This window comes from Microtus ochrogaster, linkage group LG1, assembly GCF_000317375.1.
Source record: "Microtus ochrogaster isolate Prairie Vole_2 linkage group LG1, MicOch1.0, whole genome shotgun sequence".
Classification (NCBI taxonomy): domain Eukaryota; kingdom Metazoa; phylum Chordata; class Mammalia; order Rodentia; family Cricetidae; genus Microtus; species Microtus ochrogaster.
In genome coordinates this window covers 36101797-36118785 of record NC_022027.1, presented here as the reverse complement: position 1 = coordinate 36118785, position 16989 = coordinate 36101797, and the positions used below count along the sequence as shown (strand labels likewise).

The following is a 16989-nucleotide window of genomic DNA, read 5'->3' as shown; positions in this document are numbered from 1 at the left end:
GGAAATTTTTAATGAAAAATAAATAAATAAAATGATATCTGTAGTTTGTTTTATCTTTTTTCTAAATAAATATAAACTCACTTGACTTAACTTAGAATCTTTTTAGTTTCCTAATATGATTTCATTACTTTAAAGCTGTCATATTTCAAAGATACATAATTTGGCAATGTTATTAGAAGAAGATGGAAAAGTTTCCAAGCATATCTTTTTTATTATTTTTAAATATGTTAATCCATGACTTTATTTAAAAATAAAATTCTATTTTAAAATAGCTTTGCATGAAAAGAAAGAGAGTTTTAAAAATTCCTGAGAATTCCCAAACACATAATGTCCCCTATTACCATTTTTCTTTTTTTTATACCTTTTTTAAAAAGCAGATTCTGCTCTCTTGTGGCATACCCTTATTAATTTCCCTTCATCTACTACTCCCAGTTTCTCCCACTTTCCTTTCCATCGAGATCCACTAATGCCTCTCAGTAGAAAAGAACTGGTTTCTAAGAAAACAGCCAAATGTAACACAATAATATATAATATATCCATTGAAAATGAACAAGGCAAGACAGCAGAAGAAAAGGAGGCCAAGGGCAGTTACAAGAATCAGACTCATAAACACATTCAGGAGTCCCCCATAATTACTAAACTGAAAGCTGTAATATGTATACACCAAGGATCTAATGCAGTCCCATGTAGGTCCTGTGCTTGCTGCTTCAGCTTCTCTGGGTTCATATGAGGTTTGATTAGTTGATTTAGAGGGCCCAGTTTTCCTGATCACTTTTGTCTTCTCTGGTTCTTATATTCTTCTGACTACTATTCACTGAGGTTCCTTGAACTCTGAGGGGAGGGATTTGGCAAAGGCATCCCATTTCCAGCTGTGTGTTCTCAGGTCTCTCTCTGTGTAATATCTGGCTGTAGATCTCTGTATTTGTTCCCATCTCCTTCAGAAGGAAGTTTCTCTGATAATGGCTGAATAAGGCACCGATCTGTAAATATAGTGGACTATTGTTATGCGACATTTTATTATTACCTTTTCTTAAGCCAGTATTTGAGTTTAACCTGGGTCTCTGAGCTATCTAATCTCTGAATCTTGGTCACCCAACAGTATCGGGTACAGGTACCATCTCATGGTGTATACGTTAAGTCAAATCTGACATTGGCTGACTACTTCCACTATCTTTGTGCCACCAATATCCTAGGATATTTTATAGGCAGGACAGGTTGTAGATAAAAGTTCTTTTGGCTGGATTGGTGTTTATGTTTCTTTCTGGTAGCCAGAAGAGTACCTTTTTTATCAAAGAGAATAGAATATGAGAACAAAGGTTCTACGTAGGCACCAATAGACTCTCTCCATTTTCAATGAGTTGTGTAGACAGTTTCTCCAGCAATGAGTACTTACTGTCAGTTTGTGGAAAGCAACCTATTGTTTTGGCAACAGGTTGAGTTGTTTTGAGATTTTTTTGAGCCCTTAGATCAACAACTTCATTGCATTTAATGCAGTACTGGTATTATAATCTTCATTTGGTGAAAAGAAAATGGCCAGTTGGGACTCCTAACTCTACATTATTTGGAGAATTTGTTGGGATCTCCTTTATATATTTTAGGAAGTTTCCACTGCATGAAGTTTCCATACCACTTGTCAAATGCCGCTCAATTCTGTCTCTCCCCAAATATTTTTTTAAATGTTCCTTCCCAAGGAAAACTCTCATCGAAAAACAGTTATATTCTCAATTCTCTCTCTCTCTCTCTCTCTCTCTCTCTCTCTCTCTCTCTCTCTCTCTCTCTCCCTTCTCTCATTTCTATCTATCTCTACTCACATCCATGTGTGTATGAATACATATATTCAATATCTTTTACACTTTTAACTATAAGGTTCATTTTTAAAATTTTGTTGTGTGTTGTATATGTATGTGTATGTGTGTGTAGACTTCGATGTCAGAACACAACTTTTGGCAATTGTTTCTTTCTTTATGCCATTTGGGTTTCAAAGACTCAAATCTGGGAACTCAGACTGGAAGCCTTCATCACATCTTAACTCTTGTATTAGTACCACTAATACACTAAATATCACTGTCCATTCAGACTGCTCAGATCAGAGTACAAAACACAGGTAAATATTTGAAACAGACAAATTCTGCATTACTGAGCCACATTTAAGGTTTTATGACAAAGATTGAAGACAAAATTTATCCCAAAATTCAGCCCATTTTCTACCTGATCAAGCTACACTTTACATCTAGGAAGGGAGATAAAAAGGGGTGGTGAAGCTATTGGAGCTGGAAGATAATGCAGGTGGCAGGCAGGAAACAGCAAATTTGACAGAATTTGAATTAGTATAACTTAAATTGGTATTTAGTAAATACTAGTAATTTAAATAAGTTCATATTTAAAATATTGAGCTTTTGGTACTATTCTAGGAGTTTCTCTGCTCTGCTTCCATAGCAAGTTAGTGTTCATGTAGATGACAATTTCAGATATGTTTTTAATTCACAACCCAGTGTGAGGTGATCAGTAACATCCCCTTGTGATTCCTTGCTCCTGTCTGCTTCAACAGTGAGTAATGATGCTACAGCTGATGTCATGGAACCTCATCAGGACCATTCTGCGCTCAGACAGTGGGAATAAATGAGTGATGCTTAGAGGTTGGGTGTGCATGAAACAGTTGCAATCTCGGGGATATTTTTTAGTTATGCTTTCTATATGAGGAAAAACATACAGTAGACAATTCACTTTCTGATCTTCCAGTTTGTCATTTACAGAAGTTGTACCAATACTGTTCATGGACATTCTATGGATATTATCTTTCACTATTTTATCTTTGTTTTCCTAAAACAGAAGATAAGGTGGATAATAATGCTTTTCATTTTCTTTTCCTGCAATAGATTTCTATATTTTACATTGGTTTTTCACCATCGTTGAATTTGTTTATTAAGTTGTGCATTGGGACATATGTGAGCATCTTGATTATTACTATTGTATAAGAGCACCTTCACAAATTCAAAATTGGGACATTTATTTAATAAGTTAATGAAAGACTCATAGGTCTTAAAGTTCTCTTTTTAGGCACTCAGTATTACAACTAACAACGCAGAATACAAATGCTTCAAAGGAAGGAGCAGTCCATCTTTCTTCTTCTTCCTGATATATGAATGCACAGTAAGAGGTACTGCCACAGTTTAAGATGATACAGAGGTGCAGAAAATGATGAAGCTCAGAATCTATCATAGTCTAAGATTATGTAGCCAAGAAAGGTAGAGTTACCAAATCAAAGTATCACATTATATTTATTTATTATATTTTCAATTTTTTTTATATTTTTAAATGAAAAATAATTACACCATTTTCTTCTTCTATTCCCCCCTCTGGTCATTCCAATGCACCCATCCTTATTGTCTCTTAAATTTGTGGCATCTATTTTTTGTTAACAGGAGAAAGACCATTATACACAGATGACAGTGTGTGTGAATGTGGATATTGGGAGAGGTGGGAATATGCTTAATTGTCCATAAACTAAAATGGGCTTCATTTGAATTTAGGATTCAGTTTACGAATTTCAATTCACTTTTTAAAATTTATCTTCAAGGTAAATAACCTAGATATCCTGGAGGAAATTTACTACTGAACATAATTTTAAGTTTTTTTTTAAAGAAAAATATGCTAAATAACCTACTTATAAAGTTGGGGTAATAAAAATGGATCTGTTTACTTGTACATTAAAATCAACCCAAAATTGTACTTTCATTTATTTCTCTATTTTCTTTATCTTAATGTATACCTTTAAAATTCCAGTAGTATGCCAGAATTTGCACCTCAATCTGTGTGTATTCATGGAAACCTATCCATTTATACTAAATTAATTTGTGAGGAGAAAATCATTGTGTTTGAGATACAAAGTGTAAAGTCCCCTGTTGAACTACATCATCCTATCCCTAAGTTACTAAAAGCATGAACTTCTAAGAATTATTAAAATTTTACCTAAGAAAACAGAGACATGACTGAGGCATGTGTTTGTGGAACTTCATTGTGTCTGTTTGTATATTGAATACATACTTGGTTCAGCGTTATTGAGGAGAGATAAGACTTTGACCTAGGAAGAAAGCTGACCCACATAAACTTTGGAAATTTTGTGTTCTTTAAATCTTTCTTCATGATTTAAATCACATAGTAAATCATGAACTACTTAGCAAAGGTATATTTATAAATTTTCTTTTATAAATATTTTTTTCTTTATAAAACAATAAGTAGTTAGATTTAATTAACTTTTAAGTGGGATGACATCAGAAAATCAGTAATTATTTGTGCAGTTCTTTCTTATCTGAATGTAGCTTTTGCTTCCCTGTGATGAAAGTCATGGAGCTGTCTATATATAGTACAACATAAGGGTCACGTACCAGGGTAGTTCCAGTAAATATTAGTGAAGCTCACTATTCTGTCAATGACTTCATTTCCCAGTAGCTTTCTCTGATGATGAAATTTGAGGACCTATTGCTGACTTCTTGTTGGCTTATCATACTATTTTTGTCATTAAGCTTTTCAGGAAAATAAACCAATTTCATCAAACTGAAAAAGGAAATTGTACTATTAAATACACAAAAAGAAGCCTAATGTTGTTGAGTTCAAGTAACAAAATATGTAAAATTTATAGAGTATTATTTTATACCTTGCAATTATTTTTCTGTAAGACAGATGTGTTAGCTAACTAAGTAGTGAGACCTGCTCAGTAACTACTTTATAAAATTGAGCTGAGCCATTTGTGTATACTCAATTTGTTGAATGCTATGCACAACGCTAGAGTAAAAGTGAACACACAGGTATTTCATGTCAATTTCATTTCCTTTGGTTATTATTCTCAGCAATGGGTAGCTCGCATATGCACAGGATATTGGTTCTAGTGTTAGGTTTTGGTAATCGTCAATACTATATGTTATAATGGCTATACCATTATATCATATATCAATGATATAATGCATATCAGCACTAAATACAAACTCCTTCTTTCAATACCACTTGACTAATTATTATTATTATAAGTAAATAATCACATATTTTTATAAAATATAATTATTAACTAATTTTAGAATAATGTTTAAAAATGTTCTGAAAGAAACATAACATGTTATCTATAAAATGAAAAATGACTATCAAAGGTGACAGAAATGTAGCATCTTTATTGTTAAAACAAGTTTATTAATGCATATATTTTACAGGAAAATTAGAAAAAATAAAGAAATGTCTATTTGTTGTTGATAAAAATCAGAAAGTCAATTCACTGGCTCTACTTACATGAAAACTCTGCCTCAGATGCCAATGACAAAAATGTCAATTTCCTTAAAAATAAGCCAGTTGATGGACAAAAATCAATATAGTTTGCAAAGGCCCATTCAAGGGTAAAATGTACTTGGAAACTCAGAAGGATAGGCACTTCTTAAATTGTACTTGTAGAAATGACAACTTGCTGTGTTTTACATTACAACTAATTTTTCTACTCCCAAAGTCAATGAGATTTATATTCCCAGAAATATTGCCATAAATTGATTTTGCCTGATATGGCTGATTTTATAATTTAGTCATAAGTCCTTCTCCAGGGCATCAGAAATGACTTAAGATTGTACAAATATAGATTAATTATTTAGCAAACATATTACATTGTTTTAAAATTTGCCATTGTAATTTGTAATCTCATATATATGTGACATCATGATTCAAAATTATAATTTTTAAAGTTCTTTTTTACTTTTTAAGTATTTTTTATTTTGGGAAATTAAAATATAATTATATTATTTCTCCATTTCCTTTCCTTCTAGCCTTTCCCATGTATCCCCCACCAGTTTCCCTCTCAAATGTTTGTCGTCTTTTATGTTAATTATTGTTACACACACACACACACACACACACACACACACACACACTTGAGTGTGTATGTTTGTGTCTGTTTGTATAAAACATCTCATGAAAATTAAATCATTTTGTTTTCAGGGAAGGAGGACAAGACTTTTAATATTTAAGTCTATAGACAAAAATTCAGTTCAATACATGTTTTACCAGTTCCTTTGAAGAAGTTTAAATTTTTTTCTTCCATTTTGCTTGCCTAATAAATGAACCCTAATAATCAAAAAATGACAAATAGCTATCAAATATGTCCTTGGTATCTCACATGATTACCTGAAATGCATCTTGAATAATTAAAATGTTTAAAATGAGTTTGGAAAATGGCTAATTGGAAAATAACTTACTATGCTAGTATGAACATATGAGTTTGATCACCTAGAACTCACATAAAAACCTGGGCATAATGGTACTCCTATATTTACAGTCTAGGAAGGCTGAGGCAGGAGTATTCCTGTGGGTTGCTAATCTACTAATAAAGCCAAATGGGATAAACTCCAGATTTAATGGTGGAAGGCAATTGAGGAACTCATTACCAACTCTTGGCCTCAAGTGCACCTACAGACATGTGTCCAAAGACAAAAACAAGTACTTATACACATACATACTAAAATATTTTAAAATGCATTGAAATATATTTGCATATATTCAACAATTTCTCTTTTTGTATATCAGTCAAGGGTTCATAAAATGATTGTGTTTTATGTTACATTATGTCATTTTCAAAAATATGCAATGTGTTAAAAGTATGCTTTTGTAAAAACTTACTAAATTTAATAATTATACTTTTCACTTAAGTGTATAAGCATCAAATACCTATAAACACATGTATGAAAAAAAATGAAAGCATTGAATGCCTCTACCACATAAGAACTGAACTCTAAAAGAAGAAACATTTGGCAAAAATACTTCATTTCAAGTAGGTGGGAAAGCGAAAAAAAAGATTACATATAAAATGAATTAGAGAAATATATTTAGTTTTTTGCCTCATGTGGATGAGGATATATTTTAACAGCTAAGGATTTAACTAGTCAACACACAACTACTCTTTTTTTCTTTTTTCTTTTTTTTGGTGAATGTTTGTATGGTACATAAACTATGACCTTTCTTGCAGCAAATAAAGTAATGCATATATCTGTAAGTACTTGACTAAAATAACAGCCTCAGCACAGGTCCCTGCTCCTGTAGAACCACAGACCCAGACATGACCCCTAGTTCAGTCCAGGTGGGACATCACCCTGGTCCAGGGTGGCAACAGGCCACAAACATCAGCCCATTCCTCACCTCCCTAGTGTCTTCAGATCTGTCTCTCACTGAGCACATAAACCATTCCATCCCTCTTTCTGTCCCATTATCTACTTAATCTTCCTTATCATAAAAAAAAAATCAACCCAGGCTGCACCATGGGAGTCTTCTTTGCCATATGACATCCAGGGACTGTGTTGATTTCTGTGGCTCCTGACACTGTCGATGGCCATGCTGATGTCAAGGCTCTGGACCACCACTTGGGGTCATGTTGATGTCCGATAGCCACAATGACATGGGAGCCATTATGATCTGAGTGATCTGCACTGTCCCCTGGGATCATGATGATATCTGGGTTCAGGCTGTGGATGAGAATCATGTCTGGGTGGATGGTCCTACCACGGTCTAGGTCTATGTTGATGTCTGTGGCTCATGGTACCATCCAAGGCCACAAAGATGACTTGGGTCTATGCCACAACTTGAAGCCTTCTTTGTGTACTACTACCAAGGCCAAGCTATTCTGGTAGACTTTACTGTCACATGGGACCATGGTGTCTTCCATCCAGGCTGTCCCAGGGGTAATTTCTGGGTTCATGGCCAAGCAATAGCCAGGGTCTGAGTCGATGTCCATGACTTCTGTTACCAACAAAGGATGTGCAGAGGCCTAGAGTCAGGTCAGGCATGTGATACCATATTGGTATCCAAGGGCCTTGCTGCCACTGGGGCCATACTGATCTGGATGACCTATGCTTCCATCAAGGTCATATTGACATTTGGTCCCAAGTTGCTGCCAAGTTGTTTTGGTCCAGCTCATGCTCAGTGTCTGTGTGATATCCATGGCCTGTGTTATCATAGAGGGTCATAGGAGTGATGGGCATTTAAAACCCTCATGTCCCAGGATAGCTGACCCTTCCCCTCTGATACTGCAGCAAGAGAACTAGACTTTCCCCATACAGAGAACTGGCTGCTATACTCAGGAGAGCTGTCCCACTAGGCCTGGTGGTATGGGCCTAGGGGAGCTGGCTCTGCCTCTTTCCTGAGGGGTGAGTTCCCAGACGCCTAGACTGTCCAGACCTACATTTTGGGCCTGAGTTGCACCACCCCAACATCAAACCCCATCTATGAACTGCTGGAGTGTGGGAAGTGGCTGGTTCTGCGGAAGAATAATCTCAGGATCTCCGTGACTCATGGCAACAGCAGGATATCAGAGATGAGTTCTTGTGAGTGTCCAGTCATTATGGTTTACTAGAGGCTTTGAACAAGACCAATGATTCATTGCGATGTTTTGTGGGTGAGGCTTATTGGATAAAAATGTATACTTACTGACACCAATGTTCCCAGGACCAGGAGAATGAATAAGGTATTGGAAGAAGATAGAGGCAGATATACAGGGACTTTGATGTAAGTTGGATTGGGGTACATGAAAGAATCAATAAAGAATTATGATATAGTAAAAGGAAATATTAACTGAGCTTCAAGATTTAATTTATGAAGCAATATATTGTACACGAAATGAACTTTTAATATTTTAGAATATCCTACATGAACACTATCTCTACATCACTATGACCTCTACCTACATCCAACTCCTACTGTTTTCCCCAAAATACATGCTTTCTTCTATAATTAATATTTTTAGGTGTCTATGGGTATATGTATATGTGTGGACAAATGTCTTTACAATTTACTGAGTTTGTTTAGAGCTGATCCTATATGTACCCTAGGTTGACTGCCTGAGAGTGGACAACCTATGTGGGAACTCATCCCTGGAAGAACTGGAAACACAGAAATTTTAACTGCTTTTTCTCCCCCATCCCACATCAACTGGACTACTTCCCAGCTCTGTATGTATGCATGGAGCCATGTAGAGTTTTTCCTTAGACACAGTGGCACTCCAGCTTCCATTGTGATTATGTTGGTTTTGTTCTGGCAACCATATTTTAAGAGTCCATGAGTGCATTTTTACCATCATGTGTAGAGGAAATGAACTCTGACTGTGAAAATCTTTTAGGCCCTGTTCTGTGGATTTCCAGAGCATTATGTTTAGGTCTCAGTGTCAGGATGTTATCATATGGAGTTAGGACTTCTCCACATTTTGAACAGTTGTGGATCTCTGGATGAGTCTCCATTTACTGAAAAAGAAACTCCTATGAATGAAGGCTGGGAGCAACACTTTCCTATGGGCATAACAATAAGAATTTAGAATATGGGTAGAAATTAGCACAAATGAATTAAAGAGGGAAGTAAAATCCTGTGACACTCAGCAATAAGACTGCTCTCGAATTGTAATGATCTTACTCAAGGTAGCAAAACATGTGAGCACTCAAAGAAAGAAAAAAAGAAAGGAAGAAAAAAAGAAAGAAAGAAAGAAAGAAAGAGAAAGAGAAAGAAGAAACTGAAAAGCTCTGCTTTAAAATCCCAAGTTGCAGTTAGCTGTTGACAAAAATGTGCCCTTAAGGGAAATTCAGTGCAAAAAGTATATTTTTTTTAGCAACCCTAGAGGAAGGGACAAAGAATCTGAAGGCAGAGAGCACTCAGCCTGTAGAGTTGCCACAATACATTGAGAATTAGGAATAAGGAGTTAACATGCTAATATGAAACAGTAGAATGTAAATTTTATATCATGTTATTTAAGTGGTCTTTATTTTGGGGGGGTGACAAATAAGATAATTGGAAATAACTCATGACTTTCATTCAAGTTTCAAACAATATCAAGCCCAATTTCACAATAATTATTTGTAGAATTGGGGATAAAATATTGTCTTATTTTTGTGACAGAATACACTGGTTTTTATTTCCCTATTGATACAACCATGGATATTAAAATTCAGCTTTTATTACAAAAGTTGTAATTGCTGTGTTCAAATCCATGAAGTCCCTGCAAAAGCCAGGAGATTGAGTCCCATATGTAAAAGTAAAGAGCCTTTATTTTATGCAAGTTTGCAAACTCGGTCTCTCTGCATATCCAAAGTATTGAAATGAATGGAGAGCCCCAAGCTCAGTTAGAATTAGGTTTGTAAAGTAGTAAAGGTGGGGGTGAGGCTTTTCTGAGGTTTAGGACCCCTGATTGGCTGACATTTGTCTAGGGATGTCCTGGTGAGGGTGTTCTGGCAGGTGGTCTTATTTACAGCAGTTGGAATGCAGGCATTTCCTTTGGATGGTCTTTTTTTTTTTTTTTTTTGGAAGGTGCTGCTCGGGTAATCTCAGTTTGTAGTTGGAAAGGAGGGCCCGCATGTTCATCCCAGCTAGCTTATACCTGAAATAACCATACAGAAACTGTATTAATTTAAACACTGCTGGGCCCATTAGCTCTAACTTCTTATTGGCTAACTCATACATCTTGATTTAGGTCATTTCTATTAATCTATGGCTGTGGTTTACCAGCAAGATTCTAACCATTGTCCATCTGAGGCCCAGGATCAATGCATTATTTTACTCTGCGCTTCTTTCTCTCAGAATTCAGTTCTGTCTTCTTAGCCTACCCAAGTTCTGCCCTAACAACTAGGCCAAGGCTCTTGTTCTTAATTCTTGGCTGGCTTTCTTGTCTGCGGGTTAGAGGGTAAAGACGTTATGCGAGGAAGAAGACACAGACGCGGTGATCCCACGTGGGTGCACTTTTAATGGGGGAGGGCTAACAAGAAACAGGAAAAGGCGTGCAGAGACAACAGGAGAGGTGGGGAAAGATGGGGAAGGGGAGAGCGCTTGGCGGCTCTCACTTTTTAACGGGGACTACAAAGGCTTCTGGGAATATGTCTGTGTCCAGGAGAACGCTGGGAACTGTAGTTCTGCAAAGGAACAACAAAGGCAGTTTCTTTATTCATTAACCAATGAAAGCAACACACAAACAGAAGGAATTTCTACACCAGTAGTTCTTCTTGCAGCCAGGTATTGCTTCAGGGTAAACTTCTGAGACTCAGGCCTCTATTTAAATTTATAGAAGGCCTAGTCCTACTCTGGCAGGTGATAATGTTGGAAGTAAAGAACTTCCTTTGGGTGACTTGCCCATACTTAGCTTATAATAGCTGGCTTCTACAGTAATCATTATTAGACGTTAAGAGAAAGACAAATGCAAGAAGTAACTAGAAACTTTCCTTGATCATTGAGGATCAAATACAAATGCAGAAATACAAAGACGTTTACGTGAATGAAACAGGCAATATTTGCTGCCTCCATATTATTCTTCATTCAGTTACTTCCTCTCTACTTGTATTGAAAGCAAAAGCACATTTCCCACAACTGGCAACCCTGTCCCCTAAAAATGTTCTACCAGACTGTTGTTGATGTTTTGTTTGTATAATTTGTTGCCTAGGATTTAAACAGAATGTGACTTAAAAAACAATGTAAAGCACATGTGGATAATCATCATACACATAACCCGGTAACTGCAGTTGTGAATATGGTGGCATGCTGGCAAGTCAATTCTAGATCACATATGGGACAGACTACTGAGAGTGATGTTTTTTTTGACACCATTCACCTTTCTTAATCCGAAAACAATGTTTAGAAAAGTCTCTGATAAGTTCATCTATAACATGAGACTTCTGTCTCGCCCGGTCCTGCAGCTGTTCAGTTCCAAAGAAACACATAGAGGCTCATATTAATTATAAACTGTTTGACTTTTTCGCTCAGGCTTACCATTAACTACCTCTTACAATGTAAATTCATTCATAATTCTTATCCATGTCTAGCCACGTGGCTTGGTATCTTTTTTCAGTGAGGCACTCTCCTCTTGCTTGCCCTGACTATGCTGTCTGCCTGACTACTAGCCAATCAGCATTCTATTAAACCAATATGCCTGATCAGGTTTTACAGTGTATACGAGCATTATCCTACAGCATTCATTTGAGTCAGAAACTTTCTTCCTACAACCAACTACTAGCTCAAACAGAGCTACACAAAGGAACTTCATTTGTGAGACTCACTGAGATAAATGATTTGTTTTGTATTTTTGTACCCATTCAGTGAATAATCACAATAATAACTTCTTGAAGTTCTGTCTCCCTTTATAATTTCCCAAAAGGTGGAGACCTATCTGTAGATTGAGAGTATCATTATTTTGAGACAACATTCTGCTAGTAATCTTCAAATTTAACTGCAGGGCAAATAGTTTAAATGGACTTTAATTTCCAAATATATGTTCCCTTTGAGAGAAAAAAAAAACAGTACTATTTTTCAAAATTACCAATTTAACAAGCAGTTATTTCCTGAGTATTTTAGACTGTGTAGAAAACAAATTATTTTTACACATCTTCTGACAGATAACATAGTTCTGTGAATGATGGAACCCTGCAACATTTATTAGCATTTCTTTAGAAGATATAATTATTTTACACACTACAGATTTCAGAAATCAAGCTAATGTAGTCTTTATAATAAATTTACATGGATTTAAAATATGGAAATATTTAAAAATGCATTTGGGAGAATTATTTGATTTTAATAAGATGTGGTTTTAATCCAATAGTACCAAAAGACTTTACAGCCTTAGGAAAGTCAGTACAGAATTCTTATTATATCATAAGCTGTATTATTAATTGCTATTATAGGGAAGACATTCACAATGCATAGAATTAAATATAATAAAGTATTTTAGAACATAGAAATGATTATTTCTATTAAATTTATTTATGATTTTCATTGCGGTATTCTAATTTATAAATTCCATTATGAAAAATTTTCATTTTAATTCATTTTTGTTTCTCAAATCAGGAAGTTTTGAAAGCAGATTTTAGGTAAGAAAAATCTCATGAATTCCTTTATATTTGAATCGCATATCTCTTATTAGGAAACTTTCATTTGTCATGAGAATTCATTTCCAAGAATTATGAATGATTCTCTACATCCCCTTCCAGTCTTCTGTATATTGGTATAAAATAACTAGGAAATTATTAAAATTTAATGTTTATTATGCTCAAAACTTTTAGGCTCACTATTATTTTTGAGGGGAAATTGATATTAATAAATGGCTAAATATATAACTTTTATTTTTATTCAGCTTCTGAAAAATATTTTTGTTATAATAAAAATTAACTGCTTGAAGATGTTCAGCTAAAATTTGTTTTATAATTTGGATCACATAAATGCCAAATGCAAATGCAGATATATGATATATGTATGCATACATTTACATAATTAATGTATGGCAAAGGTAGGAGAACTTGAGAAATTATTTTCCTTAAATAATTATATTTTGCTATTTTTCTGTTTAATTAATGTGTGTAGTGTAGTATGAATGAAAATGAATGAAATTTATGCCCTGGCAATGCTGAAGCATGCTTGGGAAACCTGTATACAGTGGTTCTGTTGAACTTGTCCATATTGGGTTTCATAGTCTAAATTGATGAGGACAACTGACCAAGTGTCTTTCTCAAGACACCACCAGTTCTCATTTCAAATGGTTATGAGTCATTAGGTGGTTGCTGGGAATTGAACTTAGGACCTTTGGAGGAACAGACAGTGCCCTTGTTTGCTGAGCAAATAAGAATGTGTATTTATGTGTGCATATACAATACAGGTGTATTGTAGCCTGAGTGTCTTCCCTGCTCTTATGGTATATTGTTGATACAAGGTAACACTCTGAAAAAGAGTTTGTTTTTCAGTCTCACTGGTAGACCAGCAATCCCATGATATATACCTATTTACATCCACCAGGACAGAGGTTACAACCCAAGGCAGGACACAAGTGCTGAGGGTCCAAACTCAGGTCCTCATATTTATAAAGAAGCAGGTTAACAATTGAACAATTTACACAGTCCTATACATGCTATCTTACTGAAGAACAGATCTTCACAGAAAACTGTTCCCTGCACATATGATCATTTCATCTACTTCCTCTTTGTACGCGAAGGGCAAGAAACAAAATTAAAATAAATTATTTTCAGGAGCTCAAGTTGCCTGATGTAAAATCAAAATCAAGCAAACATTGTTTAATCATTAAGCTCCTTTTATCCTTTCATTTTGCTCATCATTTAACTAAAGTTAAAATCCTTTAAATATCTTTGAAATATTATTGCAAAATGAATTTTGGGTTCTTTTCTGAAAGAGTTTATCACTTAAAATATATTCAAACTTACATAAAATGAAATAATCTTTTTATATAATTTGGAATACCTCATGTTAAATTTTATAAGGAATACCACTTATCCATTCTTTCACCATAGCTTTTCAAAGGTTTACAGGCATGATTGAAGAAATAACAACAATGTATGTTTGTTATTTGCTTTTAAAATTATTATGTTTTAGTAATTATTATATCTACTATTAACCAAGGCTAACTAGAATTATGGAAGCTAATAAAGTCAAATTTGAAATAAGATTGATGAAATAAAAAGTTATATCTAAAAAGAGAAATATTCAATAAGTCATATTCAAAAACTGCTATTTGAAAGATTAATTTTAATAAATGTTTAAAATGTATGCAAGTTTACATTCTACTTAGAATCACTTTAAATGCTCCACTGAATTGAATAATACAGATTTTTCAAAAGTCTGTTAGGAAAAGGGCAATTTTTGTCTAACTTGATTGATAAATGCAATGCTAAGTATTCCAGCTCTGAGAGAAATTTAACCTATTGTACAGTGTGAGTGTAGTTACATACTAACCCATATTTCTATGATAAAAAGAAGGAATATGCACTTTTTCTAGATTAGAAAGAACATCTCTTTATACAATGTGTTGGAATAACTATGAGATGTCAAGTATTAGCTGCAGGAAAGTCCTTTTGAAATAGGACTCAATTTGCTCAAGAATGAAGGTCAACAATTGAAAACCAAGATCTCACAAAACTAAAAAGCTTATTTACAGCAAGAGAAACAACCAGTGAAGTGAAGACAGAACTCCACAGAGTAAGGGATAACTTTGTCTAGTTACAGATTCAAACCAAGAAGGATATTCAAAATATGCAAAGAAATAGTTCACTTTACCCTAGTCAGAATGGCAAAGATCAAGTGTGAAAAGCAAAATCAAGCTGACAGCAAATTCTGGGAGGATTCTGGGAAAGGAAAACCCTTATGTATGGTTGGTGGAACTGCAAGCTGGTACAGCTATTTTAAAAACCAGTGTGGAAAACTCTCAAAATCTTGGCTGAGCAGTAATCCTTGTAAAGTAATCATTTTTAATCCCTGTACTCAGGAGACAGAGACAGGTGGATCTCTTTGAGTTCGAGATCAGCTTAGTTTGTTAGTTTCAAGACATCCAGGCCTGTTATATAGAGAAACTGTGTCTCAAAAAACTACCACCATCACCACCACTAACAACAACAACAGCAACAACAATAATAATAAATTAAATAAATAAATATCTGAAAATCTTAATCTCACCATATAATCCACCTCCATTATTTTGGCAAAAGTTTGATACTCTACTACAGGGATATGTGTTCAGTCAAATTCACTGCTGCAGAATTCAAAATAGATAGGAAAAGGAAACAAATTTAATGTCCATTAACTGAAAATACATAATGAGCATAGGATTCATATATAAGATGGTATTCCAATCAGATACAAAGAAAAAGGAAAATCATGACATTTGCTGGTACATGGATGGAACTGGGAAAAATTATACTGAATGAGGTAACTCAGACCCAGAAATACAAAAGTCGCCTGTTTTTTCTTAATGTTTAATTTGAATACACATCCTATGTAACCACTGAATCCATGGAAGTGGAAAGGGACAATGGAGGTAGACTAGAAAGATGAAGCTCTGAACGGGGAGGGGTAAAGGTAAGTGGGTACATTGGTGAAAGTAGGAAATGAGAGGTAATACTGCTAAGCAAGAGAGAGAAAAGAGAGATAAATAACATTAAGGTTATTTGAAAATACTAGAGGCAAATCATCCTCTATTACCTTAAAATGCTTACATAATATCTATGCATGTGTACATGTATATGTAAAACTCCGTATAAACTATACGGTTTTCTGCTGCTGTTTTTCAAGATGGGATTTTCCTATGTAACAGTCCTGGCTGTCCTGGAACTCACCAGGCTGGCCTTGAACCCTGAGATCCGACTGTCTCTGCTTTCCAAGTGCTGGGATTAAAGGAGTGTGCCAACACCACCCAGCTAAGCTATAGTTTTGTTTTTGAGATTGTAATATCATTAAAACTATTTTTCTTCCCTTTCTTGCCTCAAAACTATTCTATACACCCTTCCTTGCTCCAATTCAAATGTATGGCCTCTCTTTCAATTATTATCACATGTAAATATGTATATGCATATTCATGTTCCTAAATATAACCTGCTCAGTCTATATGATGTTACTTGTATGTGCATTTTGGGCTTTACGCGACACTTATCGAGGGCCTTAAAAGTTCCAGCCTTTGGGACTGGAGAGAGGGCTCAGACATTAATAGCACTAGCTGTTCTTCCAGAGCACCTGAGTTCAATTCTCAGCAACCACGTGGTATCTCACAAATACCTACAGTGAGATCTGGTGCCCTCCTCTCGTGTACAGGCATATATGCAGGCATGTATATATAATAAATAAATCTTTAAAAAACAAAATGTTCTATCCTTTCAGACTCATTTTCAGAGTTCAATTAAAGTCGCTACAAATAGCTAAAGGGGAGCTAAAAATGAGGGTAATTATCTGAGGGGTAAGAAATCTACTCACAACGGGTTTCGTCCATCTGTTCATGTTTCTTTATTCTTTCTCTTCCATGCATCATTTCTCATTGTTCACCTTTTACTTGTTCTTCTTGTTCACATTGTTCTTAGTTCTATTCTTTCCCAAGCTCCCAGTCACATGTAACCTTAAAACCAGCAATTCCCCAGCCCTAACAAGTTCTGGGGCCAGAATTCTTTTGCCCCATAAAAATCATATAGGATGTGAGGGGAATCTGGCTACGACATCTGTCACCTCATTGAA

At 35.1% G+C, this 16989-nt stretch overlaps 1 pseudogene; it reads right to left on the bottom strand.

The window, feature by feature from the left end:
• The window catches only part of LOC101984587, a 137611-nt pseudogene extending 130107 nt beyond the window's left edge, over positions 1-7504 (bottom strand).
• Between the last annotated feature and the right edge of the window lie 9485 nt (positions 7505-16989).